Source organism: Triticum dicoccoides, chromosome 6A, assembly GCF_002162155.2.
Source record: "Triticum dicoccoides isolate Atlit2015 ecotype Zavitan chromosome 6A, WEW_v2.0, whole genome shotgun sequence".
NCBI lineage: Eukaryota > Viridiplantae > Streptophyta > Magnoliopsida > Poales > Poaceae > Triticum > Triticum dicoccoides.
Window position 1 is genome coordinate 591,387,011 of NC_041390.1, and position 17,582 is coordinate 591,404,592.

General features: G+C 45.7%; 1 long non-coding RNA gene across 2 annotated transcripts in view; it reads left to right on the plus strand.

The window, feature by feature from the left end:
* Positions 1 to 14,836: 14,836 nt before the first annotated feature.
* Positions 14,837 to 17,582, plus strand: part of LOC119314392 — a 10,428-nt gene continuing 7,682 nt past the window's right edge. Inside the window, exons 1-5 of one of the 2 annotated variants that reach the window (XR_005152305.1) lie at positions 14,837 to 15,071; positions 15,243 to 15,301; positions 15,541 to 15,794; positions 15,886 to 16,323; positions 16,447 to 16,521. This is a non-coding gene — a long non-coding RNA (uncharacterized LOC119314392). The remainder of the gene's footprint in view (positions 15,072 to 15,242; positions 15,302 to 15,540; positions 15,795 to 15,885; positions 16,324 to 16,446; positions 16,522 to 17,582) is intronic. The other variant, XR_005152304.1, reaches the window with a different exon arrangement.

The window sequence follows — 17,582 nt, forward strand, 5'->3', positions numbered from 1 at the left end:
CTTCTTCAAGCAGCAGGTCAAAATATGCAAAGCATGCGAGTCCAGTGCCGCCACGAGGTGCATCGACGCCTGCAGCAGCGAGTGCAAGTCCAACCGCGTCAGCAGCGGCCGATAAATTAACCCCTACGTACACTCAAATGTTGAACCCCAATAATCATACGAACAAGAGACAAGTGCATGTAGGTCGCTCCACGTGTGCTTGCTGATTTCGTTCATGTATGCATGTACGTTTACCTTTCAAGACGTATCACTTTGTAGTTTATATACCGATAGAGCAAAGAACGGTCTATATCGGTCAGTCTATGGATTCTGAATATGGTGTTACTCTAGAAGTTCTATGATTTGAATACTCTATTAAAACGTCATTTGTGTTTCGCATTCTTTTCTTTTAGAAAAGAAATTCATTTCGTGCCCTCCAAATGACGAGGCCACTCCTCCGTCATGTCACATAGAGAGGCTTACACTAGTGGCCGCTCCAAATACCACACAACACGTGCCATTTGACCCCTAAAAAACTTGCTATTTGGTAATGCTCACGTATATGACCACTCTTAAAAAACAGCCCCTTCTAGCAATGGTGAGGCACGGGTTATTGGCGAGGGCCATGGCTCCCTTAGGCTCTCACTAACCATGTATAAATCTCTAATGAAGAGAAAAGAGAAAAAATAGTTAGATTTAGATGGCTTGACACCTCCTAACACATCATACATGACTAAATATTTGATCTTTACTAAAGTATTTCTGTTACCATATGGCACCTCAATATGCAACCATTCCCATAAATGGAAACCTCAACAGGAAGCCATGTATGAAAAATATTTAGTTGTTTCAAACATATTATGTCATTTGTGTTGAAATCAATATTTTACAACTACAAATAATCAAAAATAAATTATATGTCGTCTCAGTTTATTTATCATATAACTAATCAAATATTAATGTCACATACAAGAGATCTCTTATTAAAATATGTTGCCCTTCCCAGAGTTGTCATCTCCCATCTCCCAGGTATGCTTCAATGACACTTTCGTCCTCACTCATGTTACAGATACCATCACCGGCTCCGGCCACCGACCGAAGAGAAGGTCTTCACCAGGATCTGCCCCCCTAAAGGTTTTGTTTCCGTACAAACAAGGACAACCATTTTTCAATCAACACCCTAAAGGTTTCGTTTCATTACAAACAAGGATGAAATTTGAACAAGTCGGGGGAATTTTCACTAGAAATTCCGGCAGCATAATGCGTCGTTGGATAGAAATGCACCCAAAGAAGCAATGTAATTATATATCACATATTTGTAGTTGAGAGTACAAATACCATCCAACAATACCATTATCAGGATTGTTGATATCTAAGAGCTATTGCCTACTCCCTTCGTCCGAAAAAGCTTGTCCTAAACTTGTTCCTCAAATGGATATATCTAGCACTAACTTGGTCCTAGATACATCCATTGGGGGACAAAATTTTTTGGACGGAAGGAATACCTATCTATCTACTCCAATGCATCCATCCTGTCAACACAACAGTTCTGAAAAGAACTACAGTAACTAATCTTGACGAACAACAACCAGAAAGTCCATCCATCATCATGGCGACCTCATGATTCACCACCCCTACGTTCATCTCCTTATCTTCTTCAGTCACATGTTTGACGTTAAACGCCGAGGCAAGATAGGCCATTGGATAGACGCGGTTGAACGGATGAGATTGGTTGAATTTCTCCAAGTCTATCTTATATATTGGTAATAATTAGTTGAATTTCTCCAAGTCGATCTTATATATTGGTAATAATTAATTCTTTCATTTTTTTCTATCTTTACATGCAAAGAGAAAACATGTCAAATTGGCTTTTGTCAATCTTTTTATTAATTACGCATTATCACGTACTCTATATATATCGAGGCAAGAGATAAGTCTCAATCTTGTTATTGATTACGTATATATCTCGTAGTCTATATATATAGATCTCATTGCCAGCTACACTTTCGTGCTCTCTCACATAGAAAACTTCATCCAACAATAGATAAAGCTCAGATATGAAGGGGATCAGCTTGGTGTTCATGGTTGCTCTTTTGTGCGTCGGCTATCTTGTAGTGATTGGGCAGTGTAAGAAAGGAGAACTCTTGCATGTATTTTCTCCATCAGGTGTATAATTTTATGTTTGGTGCACTGACAAACACATTGCAAATAATAGGCCGCCTCATGGATGGAAGGAGCCACGGAGACCATCATGCCAACTCAAGTGCTAACGATCCTATATTACACTCGTCATTAGATGAGAGCAGGCTTACCCTGAAATTTTGTGCCGAACGGGATTGTAAGACCAAAAGCGACAAAATTTCTTGGGACCAATGCATGTGCTGCCTTACGCGGCCGGATGTTCCATGCTATCGTACACGAGACGAGTGTAAAGCAAATTGCCCGGTGTGCAACCCCACATGTTAGGCCCAACTGGCGCTACAATTTGCATGCTCTAAAGAAGAAGAAAAGAAAAGTCCAAATAACCTAGACCATAAAGGCAGGCCATGCCGCACCCGTCAATATTCGATGTAATGGGGGAACTCCTTTTGAGAAGATACATGAGTTTATCCATCATGGATAAGGCAATGTTTGTATTTTGTTATATTGCATTTTTTTTAGAAAAGGAGGATGACCCCCGGCCTCTGCATCTGGACGATGCATACGGCCACATTTTGTTTTATTGCATGAATTGTTTATGCTATGTTTCGCAAAAAAAAAGGAAGTGTGGGGCATTTGTTTGGGCTGTAGCTACTGATTCTCAAATTCTAGACCTTTCAAAATCAGAATCTCAAACATATTCCTGCTAGAATCGATTCTGAACTACTCTTCCCACATTGACCGTTGATTGTTAATGGGTTACTTACGAAAAAATCCGAGATTTTGGAAACGTTTACGAAATTGAAAAAAATGCGGATACAAAAAAATGTTTATATATTTGAAAAAATATAATGCATTTGAAAAAAATGGAATTTGAAAATTTGACGTATTTGAGAAGAAGTTCATGATTTAGGAAAACACGTGGATTTTAAAGAGTCCACAATATTCTAAGAAAAGTTTGCGAGTTTGAAAAAAAAAGATCATGAGTTTGAGAAAAGTTCACGGATTTGACAAAAGTTCATGGTTGGAATTTTTAGTCCTTTGAAAGCTTGTTTTTGAATATTTACGTGAGGTTCGTCCATGCAACAACTTTATATTACACATCACACATTTTATTCATGTAAGATTCAACATGCCAAAATATTAACCTAAAAAGCTATGGTGCGGACTCCTCATCACAGAAACCCTAGCTCCCCCACATTCATCCCGCACCTCCCTCCCTCACCACCGAGAGATGCTAGATTCACGGGCTGTTACAGGGGTTTAACGGAGTGGTTAGCAGTGCTTGGCAAAGATTTGGTATAATGAGGCGGGCCCACCAGTGAAAGTCAGGGGGGCAATTAGTGGAGGGCACGCAGGAGGAGTCCGTAAGGGGAACCCCTGTAGGGCGCCTTCAGCGCCACCGAACCCAATTGGCGCCCACAGCAGCGCCCTGGCCAGTCGGCCCAGTACCGCGCTGCGACAACCAAAAAAATACTAAAACAAAATTTGTTGAAGCAAGGATTCAAACTCGCACTACTAGGAAAAAGCTTATAGGCGGACACTTACTAGTAGCGAGGGTTTATACCCCTCGCTACTGCTACTTACTAGTAGCGCGGGTTTTTACCCCTCGCTACTGCTACTTACTAGTAGCGCGGATTTTTACCCCTCGCTGCTACTAAGTTGATAGTAGTAGCGCGGGTTTTTAACCCTCACTACTACTAAGTGGTCTCTACCGTGCCCCCCGAGACATGCCATAGTAGTAGCGAGGGGTATAAACCCGCGCTACTACTAAGTTGACAGTAGTAGCGCAGGTTTATACCCCTCGCTACTACTAAGTACGAGGTAGGTGAAGTCGCCATATCCTCGACCGAATCCCCATCTCCTCCCCCAAATCCCTCCTCTCTCCCGCCACTCTCTCCTCTCACTTTCCATACGCTCTCACATGGACCTCTTGCCCATGCGCCCTTCCTCCTCCGTGGCGCCGAAAGAGGCCGCCGCCTCGTGCCACCGGCGTCTAGGAGCTCGCCGGTCTTCCACCGACGTCTAGGAGGCCGCCGCCCCACGCCACCACACCGGAGCACCTCACCACCGGTGACTAGCTCCGCTGCTCCCTCCATCACCTTCCTATCTCCCTCGGTTTTCCTTTTCTCTCTCTTCCTCTGGTTTGACTCACCCTCCCATGTCCATGCCCGTGCAGGTCGTCGCCATGGATGACCCGGAGCTATCTGGCTTGGTCGGGAAGAGGAGCCCCACGCTGCGGCCTGGCTCTGCCATAGAAACGGGCCCTCTCCAACAGCCACCGTCGGATCTGGTCTTCCGCTGTCCGTTCATGCCTCTGGCGACGCCAACCGTCACTAGATCGAACCAGTGCTTCCATTGACAACACGCACGGGATCGAGATTTTTTTTTGTTTTTGAAAGTAATAGCAGCAGCGTGGGGTATAAGACCCGCTACAGATAATTAGCAGTAGCGCTGTCTGCAACGCACGGTACAGCTAACCATGTATAGCAGTAGCGACACGCGCTACTGCTACAAGTTAGCTGTGGCGCCGTATCAGTAGCGTGGGCACCCGCGCTACTGATACACCCAAAATCCGCGCTGCTGCTACGCTTTTCCCTAGTAGTGTCGCCTCGTGGCATTGCCGCATGACCAGACTAACCAGTACAGCTACGAGGCACAACTTACCAATAGTGCCCCGGAATACTAAAGAAACAATTGACGCCGCATTGTTCCAGAAAAGGAAAAGCTCACGAACAAAAAAAAAAAGAAGTTCACGAGTTTGTTAAAAAAAGTAAAAGGTTCACGTAATCAAAAAGATTCACAGAAAATTGAAAAAAGTTCACTCATCTGAGGAAATAGTTCACGGATTTGAAGAAGTTCATAAAATTTTGAAAAAAGTTCATGAAAGACAACATAGTTCAAGGAATTTGAAAAAAAGTTCATCAAATTTTAAGAAAGTTCATTGAATTTGAAAATTTTCATTGAATCTGAAAACAAAATCATCGAGTTTTTTAAAAAACGTTCACTGAATTTGGTAAAAGTTCATAGATTTTTTTAAAAGGTTATATAATTTGAAAAAAGTTCACTAATTTGAAAAAAAGTTTGTCTAGTTTAGGAAAAAGTTCATCGAATATTAGAAAAAGTTCATCGGTTTTGAGTTTTTTAAAGAAACTTAAAAAGGAAATGATAAAAAGTAAAACCGTCCATAAACCAAATCACAAACCGGGAAAAACTAGTGTGGGAAGCTTCTAGAAGCTTCCCAAAATTGGGGCTTTCACGAACGTGACGAACGTAAATAAAATGATAAAAGAGACATACTTGTAAACCCGCGGTGGGGTTGCCTGGTGGTTTGATCACTCCCCGCTAAACCAAGTGGTCGCTCTTTTGAATCCTGGTTCTGTCACCTTTTTGCGTTCGAAAATAATAGAGAGAAATACCTCAGGCACCCTCTACATGGGCCGGCCCAGCATGGGGCGCTGCAGGCGCCAGTTTGCGAAATGCACTCAAACGGGCGTCTGCGGCACTAAATAGGAAACGCCGTCCGTAAGAGTATCTCTCGCCACCGGCCCACCACCAATGGATGCCACCATTTTCACTTAGCTACCATTTCAGCCTGTCATCATCTGTTAAAATGACAGTATTTTGTTTTGCTTTGAATGTCAGTAACATTTATATGTTGGTCAACATGCATGGATGTAGTACTCCGTATATGGGAAGAATGAACCCGGTCAAGAAAATAGGATTGGACCAAAAGCTCGTAACGCGTGAGCTTAATAAGCGCTAGATAGTTCGGCTCGTTAAACTCGTAGCTCGCTTCTTAATGAACAAAACCAATCATTGATTTCAGCTCGTTAAGGTTAACGAGCTTAACGAACGAGCTAATGAGTTTCATGAGTAGCTCGTTAAACTCGGTAGTAACAACACAACACATATTCTTATCTTACGTGATAAACTTTTGTAGAAACTTAGCCAATCTATTTAATCTAATCGATATATGAGGCAATAAACTACTACATTTTTTTTTGTAGTCATCATATTTCATCTTGAAAACCATACTTACACATTCATCCTGTATATCGTAACATATTATAATCTGTTAACGAGCGCTCGCGAGCGCTCACGAGCTTAACGAGCTTCAAACAAGCCGAGCCGAGCATGATTTTCTGCTTGTTAATCTTAACGAGCTTAACGAGCCGAGTCTTAACGAGCACGAGCTTAACGAGTACGAGCTTAACGAGCCGAGCTGCTCGTTAGTCCACCCCTACAAGAAAATACTTCCTCCGTTCCTAAATATTTGTCTTTTTAAAGATTTCAACAAGTGACAACATACGTAACAAAATGAATGAATCTACACTCTAAAATATGTCTATATACATCCGTATGTGGTAGTCCATTTGAAATCTCTAAAAAAACAAATATTTAGGAACGAAGGTAGTAATATATACTGTACACTGCTCTGCTTCCTCCATGTCAACTTTGTAACGTGCAAGTCTCCCCTCGTAATTCGTGCCTAACATGGTGCATTCAACATGTAGATCGAGATCTATGCATTGCGAATCTAGCTTAGCTGGGTCTTCTCAATGTGAGGCGGGACGTGCCTATAAGTAGCATCGTCCTCTCCATCTTGCACCAATTAAGAGTCGCGTCTTGATCTTAATTAGATATCCTACTCACCGCCATCCTTAGCTCCAGCCTCCAGCAATGGCTTATGCATCTGCTTGTAGGACGACCATCATCCTACTCGCCGCCGTTTTAGCCGTGTTGGTCCTGCCATCCTTAGCTTGTCGAAAGGCTCGAGCTCCGGCCCCGGCTCTGGCTCTGTCTCCGGCTCCGGCTCCGGCCCCGGCTCCGGCGCCCATGCTATTGTGCCAGGATTGTGACTCGCGGTGTCAATCGGCTTCGATGTGCGATGCCTACGTTGCCGCGGCGGGGTGCGGAAATGCCTGCAGCGGCGCGACGCCGGACTGCGAGCCCTGCATGTCCGAGGTCCTCCAGTCCTGCACGGCCAGCTGCAACGAGGGCTGCACCAGGAACTGCGTTGGCCAGTGCGACTGCGCCGGCTCATGCAGCCAAGCCTGCGGCGAAGGCGCCCGGAGTACATGTCAGTACAAGTGCGTCTACTCCTACTACGCGGTCAAATCATGCCACGAATGCCAGGACAGTGCCCGCACGCGGTGCACCGATACCTGCAACACCGACTGCAAGGCCAACTGTGTCAGCAGCTGATCGATAATCCTAGTAGGCCCAAGTGTAAGGTGTTGTTGTACCCCCACCATGTATAGGGTATAGGAATAAGATAAGTGCATGCAGCGGTGTATGATCATTGCACACGTATGCCTGCTGCTTTGTGCATCCATAGATGTATTACACTATTACTAATACTATCTGTATACCTCCATGGATGGCATATGGTCAACGTACGTGTATCCTGCTGCTTTTCTGTCGATAAAGCAAAGAATGATCTATCTCAGTAAGTCAATGGATTCTAGTTAGGATATCTTTAGCGCGGATCCTGAATACGCCCATATATGTCCGGACCAAGCTGTCCGATGTAGTTTGTCATTCAATGTGGTACCTCATCGATCCATGGAGGCGTCCGCTTGTCCGAATTCCACAAACCAGACGCAAACTTTACAGGAGCCCGGACCTCCGGCATGTAGGACTCCGCACCGCCAAGGCCCACTCAAATCTCTTTTCCAGGCCACCTTTCTTCCACTGCCACTGCTCTCCTCTTGCTCTACATCCTCGCTCATCTCATCCGATGTCGCCGTTGTACCTCTCGGCTCACCGCCAAGGCATTGTTGGATGCATGCATCCTCCACCCACGTGTCTGCCCGCCTTGGACTACGCCACTGTCCACTCAGGATCCGTCCGCAGTCAGGTACCCTCAGCCCCCTACCGATGCCCTTAATGGCGGACACCACGCCCGGTACGTGTTTAATCAAATGCCATTGAGGTTTTTTTGACCTTCTTATTGTTTCTAGAGCAAAGAGCGATGGCGGAGTACTCTGCGAATGGAGGAGGAGTTGTTGTTTGGTGCCTGGAAGGTCATATTTGCAGACTTTATAGGCATGAGGCATGGGGGCTCGACGTCTTGGCAAAAGTTGCATTATTCGTTCCATGAGCAAAAGCACTTCGCGCCCTACGACTTGCATGTGATCCATGACCGCAATGTGAAGTCGCTAGGCCATCTGTGGTACGTCATCTCCAACTTCGTCGTGAAGTTTTGTGGTACGGTTGCACAAGTGAAGACAATGTGGCCACCAGGCTCGTCAACTATGAAGATAATTAGTTTTTCTTTTTGTTGCTCTACATGTTGGTAAATTTATTGATTCACTGAATGTGTGCAACTTCATAATCCTCACGTTGTATAGCCTGAACGCGCTGCCGCAGGACCGAGGGTAGACCAATTACGTTCATACATTGTTGAATGAAGCTCAAGAGGCACAGTGTTGGGACGCTATCTGCCGATTCTGAGTCGAGTATCGTTGAACTCGGAGTCGATGAATCGAAAAATATGTTAAATATCCAGTTATGTCGGATGTAATATTTAAATTTTAACTATTGTTGTACTAGCTATAGGGATATTTGCATGTCATTTATGCATGAATTGTGCTATTTTTATATAATTATTTTAAGTGTTGCGAACTTTAAGGAAAAAATAGGAGCAGGCATTTAGGGGATAGGGTTGGATGGCCAATTCCCATATTCATGTGTGCAAACAAATACGGTGTCTGTTTTAAGGGTCGATGTTGGTGATGTTGTTAGTTCATAATACATATCCAAGAGATGCGAAATGGGGCGTCCAAAAAAAAGTAGGGCAGGAGAGAGAAGGCTTTTTGGCATCATTTTTTTTCCTGCCGTGGTAGATGATGAAGAAGTGGTGTCCTAAAATACATCACAACTGTGTTTTGCATCCACTTAACCATTGGATCTAGTTTTTTTAGCACAAAGTGATACAAAATGGCCATTTTCTTGTGGTCCCTTGCTGCCCTAACAAAATGTGACAGTCGCGCGGCTGCTCTATATTTGTAGCACTTGGGCCAAAATATTGGTCTACCTAAAAAAATTGCATCAGAATTTGGAGATACATCATCTAATCATCTACCAGAGAACGTTTTTTTTGGTTCAAATGCCCTAAAAGGCTGTTTTGCCCTATTATACATCATCTTTTGGAAATACTCTAACGGTTCCATAGTCTCTAATAAAGTCTTGTGCGCGAAATGGATAGAAAATTATCCATTTCCACTCAGCTACTCCCTCCGTTTCAAAATAGATGACTCAATTTTCTACTAACTTTAATACAAAGTTGGGTCATCTATTTTAAAACGGACGGAGTACCATTTAGCATGTCATCATCTGTTGAAATGAGAGTATTTTCACCCGCAAAAAGAATGACAGTATTTTGTTTTGCTTTGGATACCAATAGCATTATATGTTGGTCAACATGCATGGATGCATATGGGAGGACTGGACCGGGTCAAGAAAATAATACTGTATACTCTGCTCCCTACATGTCAGCTTTGTAACATGCATGTAACGAGCAAGTCTCCCATCGTAATTCGCGCGTAACATGTTGCATTTAGCATGCGGATCGAGATCTATGCATTTCGAATCTAGCTTAGCTGGGACTCCTATGCACTGCGAGCTGGGTCTTCTCAGTGTGAGGCGTGGCGTGCATATAAATAGCATCGTCCTCTCCATGGTACTTACACCAATTAAGAGTCGCCTCTTAATCTTAGATACCATCCTGATCTCTTAGTTCCAGCAATGGCTTCACAGGCGGCATCTGCTTGCAGGACGACCATCCTACTCGCCGTCGTTTTGGCCGCGTTGGTCCTGCCATCCTTAGCTTGTCGGAAGGCTCTCGCTCCGGCTCCTGCGCTGGCTCCAAGTCCAGGTCCGGCGCTGGCTCCGGCCCCGGCTCCGGCATCTGCAATACTATGTCAGGATTGTGACTTGCGGTGTCAGTCGAAGTCGATGTGCGACGCCTACGTCGCCGCGGCCGGATGCGGAAATGCCTGCAGCGGCGCGACGCCGGACTGCGAACCCTGCATGTCCGAGGGCCTCCAGTCCTGCACAGCCAGCTGCAACGAGGGCTGCTCCAGGAACTGCGGTGGCCAGTGCGACTGCACCGGCCCATGCAACAAATCCTGCGGCGACGCCACCCAGCGCGCATGTCAGAGCAAGTGCGCCTACTCCTACTATGCAGTCAAGTATTGCCACGAATGCCAGGACAGTGCCCGCACGCGGTGCACCGATGCCTGCAACAGCGACTGCAAAGCCAACTGTGGCAGCGGCTAATTGATAATCCTAGTGGGCCCAAGTGTAAGGTGGTTTGTACTCCATATGTATACGAATAAGATATGAGTGCATGCAGCGGTATATGATCATTGCACACGTATGCCTGCTGCTTTGTGCATCTATAGATGTACGTACTGTATTACACTATTACTGGAGTACTATCTGTATATACCTCCATGAATGGCATATGGTCAATGCAGGTGTATCCTGCTGCTTTTCTGTGGATAAAGCAAAGAACGATCTATCTCAGTAAGTCAATGGATTCTGAGTTAGGGCATCTTTAACGCGGACCCTCAAAATGACCAAACTGTCCGATGTAGTTTGTCATTCAACATGGTAACTCATCGATCCATGGAGGTGTCCGCTTGTCCGAATTCCACAAACCGGACGCAGACTTTGCTGGAGTCCGGACCTTTGGCATGTAGGACTCCCGCACCCCCGGCCCAGTCAAATTCCCCTACTGAGCCATTTTTCTTCCACTCAATCGTTGCTCCCCCTTTGCTCTACATCCACACCCTCCTCATCTAATGCCGTCGTTGCACCTCTCTGGCCACCGCCAAGGCATTGTTGGACGTCTGCATCCTCCACCCCACGTGTCTACCCACCTTGGACCACACCGCCCTCCACCTAGGATCCGTCCGCAGCCAGGTACTATCTGCCCTCTACCGACGCCATCAATGGCGGATACCACGCCGGGCACGTGTTCGGTCAATTTTCATTGAGATTTTTTGACCTTCTTGTTGTTGCTTGGTGCGTGGAAGGTTGTATTTGCGGAGTTTGTAGGCATGGGGCAAGGGGAGTCGACGTTTTGGCAAAAATTGCATTCTTTGTATCATGACCAAAAGCATTTTGCGCCTATGACTTGCACGTGATTCATGATCACATTTAAAGTCTCTAGGCCATCTGTGGTACACCATCTCCAACTTCGTCACGGAGTTTAATTTGTGGTGTGGTTGCACGAGTGGAGATAATGTGGCCACTGGACTCGTCAACCATATAGACCATAAGGTTTGCTTCTTGTTGCGTTACATGTTGGTAAATTCATTGATTCACTCGATGTGTGCAACTCGATAATCATCATGTTGTAGAGACTGGACGCGCGGTTGTGTTGTACTACAGGACGGAGGGCAAACCATTTACGTTCATACATTGTTGAATTAAGCTCAAGGGGCACAGTGCATGGGACGAGACTCGAATATCGTTGAATTCGAGTCGATGGATCAGAGAACTTGTTAAACATCCTGTTATGTAGGATATACTATTTATATTTAAACTAACTAGGGATATTTGTATATTATTTATGAATGAATTGTGTTATTTCTATAATTATTTTTAGAGTTGCGGACTTTAAGGGGGAAAAACAGGAGCGGGCATTTAGAGGATATGGTTGGATGGCCGACTCCTATATTCATGTTTGCAGACAATTATGATGTCCGTTTTGGGAGTTAGCGTTGGGGATGCCATTTCCATAAGAGCACCTCCAAGAGACGCAAAATAGAGCGTCCAAAAAAATATGGCAGGAGAGAGAAGGTTCTGGCAACATTTTTTTTTCTGCCATGGCAGATGAGATGATGTAAAAGTAGTGTCCTAAAATATATCACGGCTATGTTTTGCATATACTTAACAATTGGACACACAGCGTTTTTGGCACAAAGTGATGTAAAATGGCCATTTTCTTGTGGTCCCTCGCTTCCCTAAAAAAATGCGCAGGTCGTGTGGCTGCTCTATATTTGTAGCACTTGGTGCCAAAATATTGATTTGCCCTAAAAAATAGCATCAGAATTTGGAGATACATCATCTATTAGAGAACATTCTTTTTTGTTAAAATGATGCTTTACCCTATTATACATCATCTGTAGGAGATACTCTAATGGTTTTTCGAGAGTACAAAATGAGACCAATCCAAGAACTAACCCTCGTTGGCATTTTTTTATAGAAGAAACTCCGCGAGCACCACGCGTTCGAGCCGGGACTCGAACTCGGGTGGGCTTGCAGCAACCTCAGTTGCCCAGCTAACGGGTCGACGCTCCGTCCTCATACTCTAACGGTTTCATAGTATCTAATAAAGCATCATGCGCGATATGAATAGAAAATTATCCATTTTCACTTAGCTACCATTTCAGCATGCCATTATCTGTTGAAATGACAGTATTTTGTTTTGCTTTGGATGCCAGTACTGGGGTAGCACGATGTAGTATATGGGAGGAATGGACCCGGTCAAGAAGGGAGTACTGTATACTCTGTTCCCTCCATGTCAACCTTGTAACATGCATGGTAACGTGCAAGTCTCCCCTCGTAATTCGTGTGTATCGTGTGGCATTCAGAATGCGGATCGAGATCTATGCACTGCAAGTCTCCCCTCGTAACTCCGAATCTAGCTTAGCTGGGTCTCCTATGCACTGCGAGCTGGGTCTTCTCAGTGTGAGGCGTGACGCGCATATAAATAGCATCGCCATCTCCATGGTACTTACACCAATTAAGAGCCGCGTCTTAATCTTAGATACCTTTATCTCTTAGCTCCAGCAATGGCTTCACATGCATCCGCATTTAGGATGGCCATCCTACTCGCCGCCGTTTTGGCCGTTTTGGTCCTGCCATCCTTAGCATGTCGGAAGGCTCGAGCTCCGGCTCCGGCTCCCGCTCTGGCTCCAGCTCCAGCTCCGGCGCTGGCTCCGGCCCCGGCTCCGGCGTCCGTGATACTATGCCAGGATTGTGACTCACGGTGTCAGGCGGCGTCGATTTGCGATGCCTACGTTGCCGCGGCGGGCTGCGGAAATGCCTGCAGCGGCGCGACGCCGGACTGCGAGCCCTGCAAGTCCGAGGTCCTCCGAGTCTGCTTGCCCAGCTGCAACGAGGGCTGCCCCAGGAACTGCGCTGAGTGCGACTGCCCCAGTGTATGTGCCAATGCCTGCGGCGACGGCGCCATGCGCCAGTGTAAGGAGAAGTGCGTCTACTCCTTCTACGCGGTCGACTCCTGCCACAAATGCTGGGACAGGGCCCGCGCGCGGTGCACCGATGCCTGCAACAGCGACTGCGAGGCCAACTGCGTCAGCGGCTGACCGATAAATGCTAGGCCCAAGTGTTGTTGTGCTCGAATAAGAGATCAGTGTATGCAGTGGCATATGGTCATTGCACGCCTGTGCTGATCTATGGATGTATCACTAGCTGTATACCATCAGCCGCTCCACCGTGCTTACACCAGTTAAGAGTCGCATCTGAATTCTTTAGAGCATCTTCAACAGCCGCCTAACGTGTAGCGCGCTAAAAAATAGTGTGCAGCGCGTCCATCGCCTGAAAAAACGCGGCGGGCAGTGCTGGCTCCAGCAGCCGCGCTAAAATTTAGCGTCCTAATTCTTTCTAGTTATATATCGCTTTAGGTTTTCTGCTCGACCCCTCGTGTTGCCCCCGTGGGCGACCCGAGGAGAAACACTAGCCGCAGTTGAAACGTACGTTGGCTCCTTATTAGCGTCCTAATTCTTTCTAGTTATGTATCGCTTTAGGGTTTCTTCTCGACCCCTCTTGTTGCCTCGTGGGCGACCTAGGGGGAAACACTAGCCGCCGTTTCTCGACCCCGTCCGCCCACCTTCCCTCCTAGCCACCGTCTGCAGCAGCACCGGGCAAAGCCTGGCTCGCAGGGCAGCGGCGGGGCTTCTCCCCCCTCTGAGCGTCTCAGGCGGTGCGGGACGGCCAGATCACGAGGTGTTGGGCTAGCGCGGGTCCGGCGGCGCGGCGGGCGAGCATGTTGGCAGCGACGGCTTGGATGCGAGTTCACGGTGAGGTGGTGCATCTATGGATGTTCTTTAAAATTTTATGAAGAGGACTCCTGCGGATCTTCCATGTGTCGCAGCTTAAAGAACACATTGAACCCTTTAACAGTCGCGGCATGGGCGCCCGCTCACGAGTGCCACGTCCGCAGGTTTTACTGTCGCGTTTTAGTGTGTCAAAGAGGACAGAAACAACACACCCCTTGCACCTCTCGCTCACAGCCTTCGTTCTCTTCTCTCCGCCGCCGCCGCCAGCCTAACCGGCGCTCGTGCTTCATCTCCCGTCCCGAGCCCTCAACCCCAACACGCCGCCGCCTCATCTCCCCATCCCAGTCCCCCTCCCCCTCTATGTGACCTATCTCCTTCCCCTTTCTCTTCTCAATCTCAATCCATGAAAGTGGGCGGCAGGGGCGCCATCGACCGCGACGCTAGCCGCTGCCACACAAAGGATCGAGTCCCACGTTCATGTCCTCATCTCCACGCCACCTCTCTCATCACGTCGAGGTGGCAAGCGGGCCTCGCTCGCACCACTCCCTCCTCTCTCGGGGATCCCGCCGGATCAGAGGCTTGTGGGCACGGTGGCGGGCGTCTCCAGTAGCGGCGGCGACCTGCAGGCCAAGGGCTACGGCGGGGGCGCTCGATTTGATCCAGCCTAATGGAATGGTCCCTTCAGGAGAGAGAGAGAGAGGGAGAAGGAAGGAGAGGAGGGAGAAAGAGAGGAACGAGGAGAGGGAGCTGCAGCGGCGGATGGGAGAGCATCACCGACCATCGCATCTCCCCCCTCTCCCCCCTCACTTCTAGTCAACGTTGTCGTCTCCATCCCCGCAACATCTTCGTCACACGCAGCCGCCTCCTTCCGCACCCCTCTTCGTCGCGCACGGCAACAAAGGGAGGTCCTCTCAGGTGAGATCACACAATCCTCCATAACCTTCTCTACAGTCAGTCAGCCACGCAAAAACAGTGAGGAATCTGATGCGTGCGTGCTATTGTTATTTTGGCTGTCTAAAGTGTCCCTTGAACTAATCCAGCAACCTGACATTTCTTGGTATCTAACTAACATCATTCTTATGACAGGGAGTACTAATATTATTCAGTTAGCATGCTTTTCATGGAAGAGGAGTGAGGATGTAAAGGTTAGAAAATGGTAACTGAATGAGTGCTCTCTTTTTTCTGCCTCTGAATTGAAGAAATATATTTGTTAATATATAGAAGCTTAGATCTGTAATCAAGCTGTGAAAGAGAGTACTGTAATAGAGACTTCTATAACCAGATGTATGTACCTGCATTTACACCTTAAATATCCCTTAATTAGTTCTGTATGGTTCGTCTAATTCATGTCGAAATGATTTTCTTTAGTCTGTTAATTGTATAGGTAATTAGACGGTGTAGTACTATGGCGGTGGTATACTGATTTGGAGTAATAATTACTGACATGACTTCGTGGGTACAATCTTACAGGTTTATGATATTAAGAATTAGCAGCGTGTTTTTTTGTTTGCTGCTGGATTTCCTAACAATCTGTCTCTTCTGTTGTTAATTGATATGCAGACTTGCTGTTTTTCATTCAGTTGAAGAGCTCTCCAGGCTTAACATCTTTCTTGCATAATTGTGTTGTTAAATATGAAGGTATATGATTGGTTTGTCAACTCATGTATCGATAAGCATTTTTTCATCCTCAATATATTGTTGCTTGCCTGACATGTCCTACATTTGTCAGGTGTCCGAGGACGTTCAATTCTTGTATGCGGCGTAAAACTTGAACTACCTACAGATGATTTCGCCAGTTCAACGGAAACTTAGAATAACCAAGGGAACTTTCTCAGTTTTTTTTGCTCTTCTCAGATTTTAGGCTGGGGGTATTAACATATATGCCAACCGTAAATTTTGATATTAATGTAAGATTAAATAGGGATAAATCCTTCTGCCATGTTGACTAATTAGAATTACAAAGAAGAAAAGAAATTATTAAAGAAGAGATATAGTCGAATAGGTTGTTGTGGTGTTTCTTTGATCTTCACTAGACCTCTCATTTTTGATTGGCATGGCGATGATCTGTTTCTTCTGGTGTTTCTCTGCTTCAAGATTCGCTCATGTGCCAAAGCCAGCTCGGGGAAGCCTTCCTGGACTCCTGATCAACCAGGACAATCACGACACAGTGAGTAGATTTTGAATCTTTCTTGCTTCGTCAGATCAGATTCGATGTGTATATGGTAGTTATGGACTGCTGACTGCTTAATGTTGTGTTTCCTCTGTGTACTATGGTGCATGTTGTTTTCAGAGCTTAAGCGAGCGGAACATCGAAGGAGGATCTTGGGGATGACGGAGGCGTCGACGACAACCTCAAAGGCGAGAGGTATTGCTTTCATGTCTCTGTGTTTCTTACTTTATGCAACTCTGTCGGTATTAAGGTCGTATATTCGGTGGGAGCAACGAAAATTGAATTTGTTAATGTTTAGAATTTGGACGATCTGTTTGATACGATACGTCTGCACTGGTGATGTTGAACATTGTTCAAGACACTGTGGGTTCAGGTGTGAGGAATACAATTTGGCTTGCAGGGTTCAGGCTACTCTCTTGTGCTTGTTTTGCCTTGTGATTACTTGAAACTGCAGCCTGCAGATTGAATGGGCACTTGATTTGTTAGGGCGGAAGGCTTAAGCAAAGAAAGCTGCTGCTTTTTGAGCTGTAGTACATTTCATTTGAGAGCCAGATGAGGTCCGTTAAATTAGGATTAAAGTCTGCACAATAATTAAAAACACTGAATATGCAAGGCCATTCAGAAGCAGCACCATTGCTACTAGCTAAGGTAGATTAGGCCACGACATGTCCAAGCCATGTTATGCTTGTACCCTGTGCATATCCAGCTGTTTTCTTACAGCTCCGCTAGCATCATAAATTAATTGTGGGATATGATGCACATGAGTAGTCTTCTGTTTATTTTTCACCAGCAGAGTACCACTCTTATTAGTGCATTTGTTTTTTTTTAAGATGTGTACATTTAGGAACAGGTTTAAAAATTAAATGAACACAATAGTTTGGTTTGCAACTCCCCACTTAGTTTGCAATCATCTACATCAAATGGCAATGATGAAGTATTCAACGTTTGTGTTATGTCTAGATGAACTTTGTAGTTAGAAAGGAGTTCTGAAATTGCTAGGGGGCATGTTTGGTTTAATGTAAAGTTGACATATATATATATATATATATATATATATATATATATATATATATATATATATATATATATATAGGAAAAAGCAAACATATGAAACTACGCTGGAGCAGATGCAATCACGAGCGCTTGTTCATATTGGGATCTGGTCCCTCCACTTTCCCTATTTGCATTTTTGTGTTATTAATCACTGGATGATTATTTCCTGTTATAGCGGATGATGGACCACGCTGCTTGCGGGA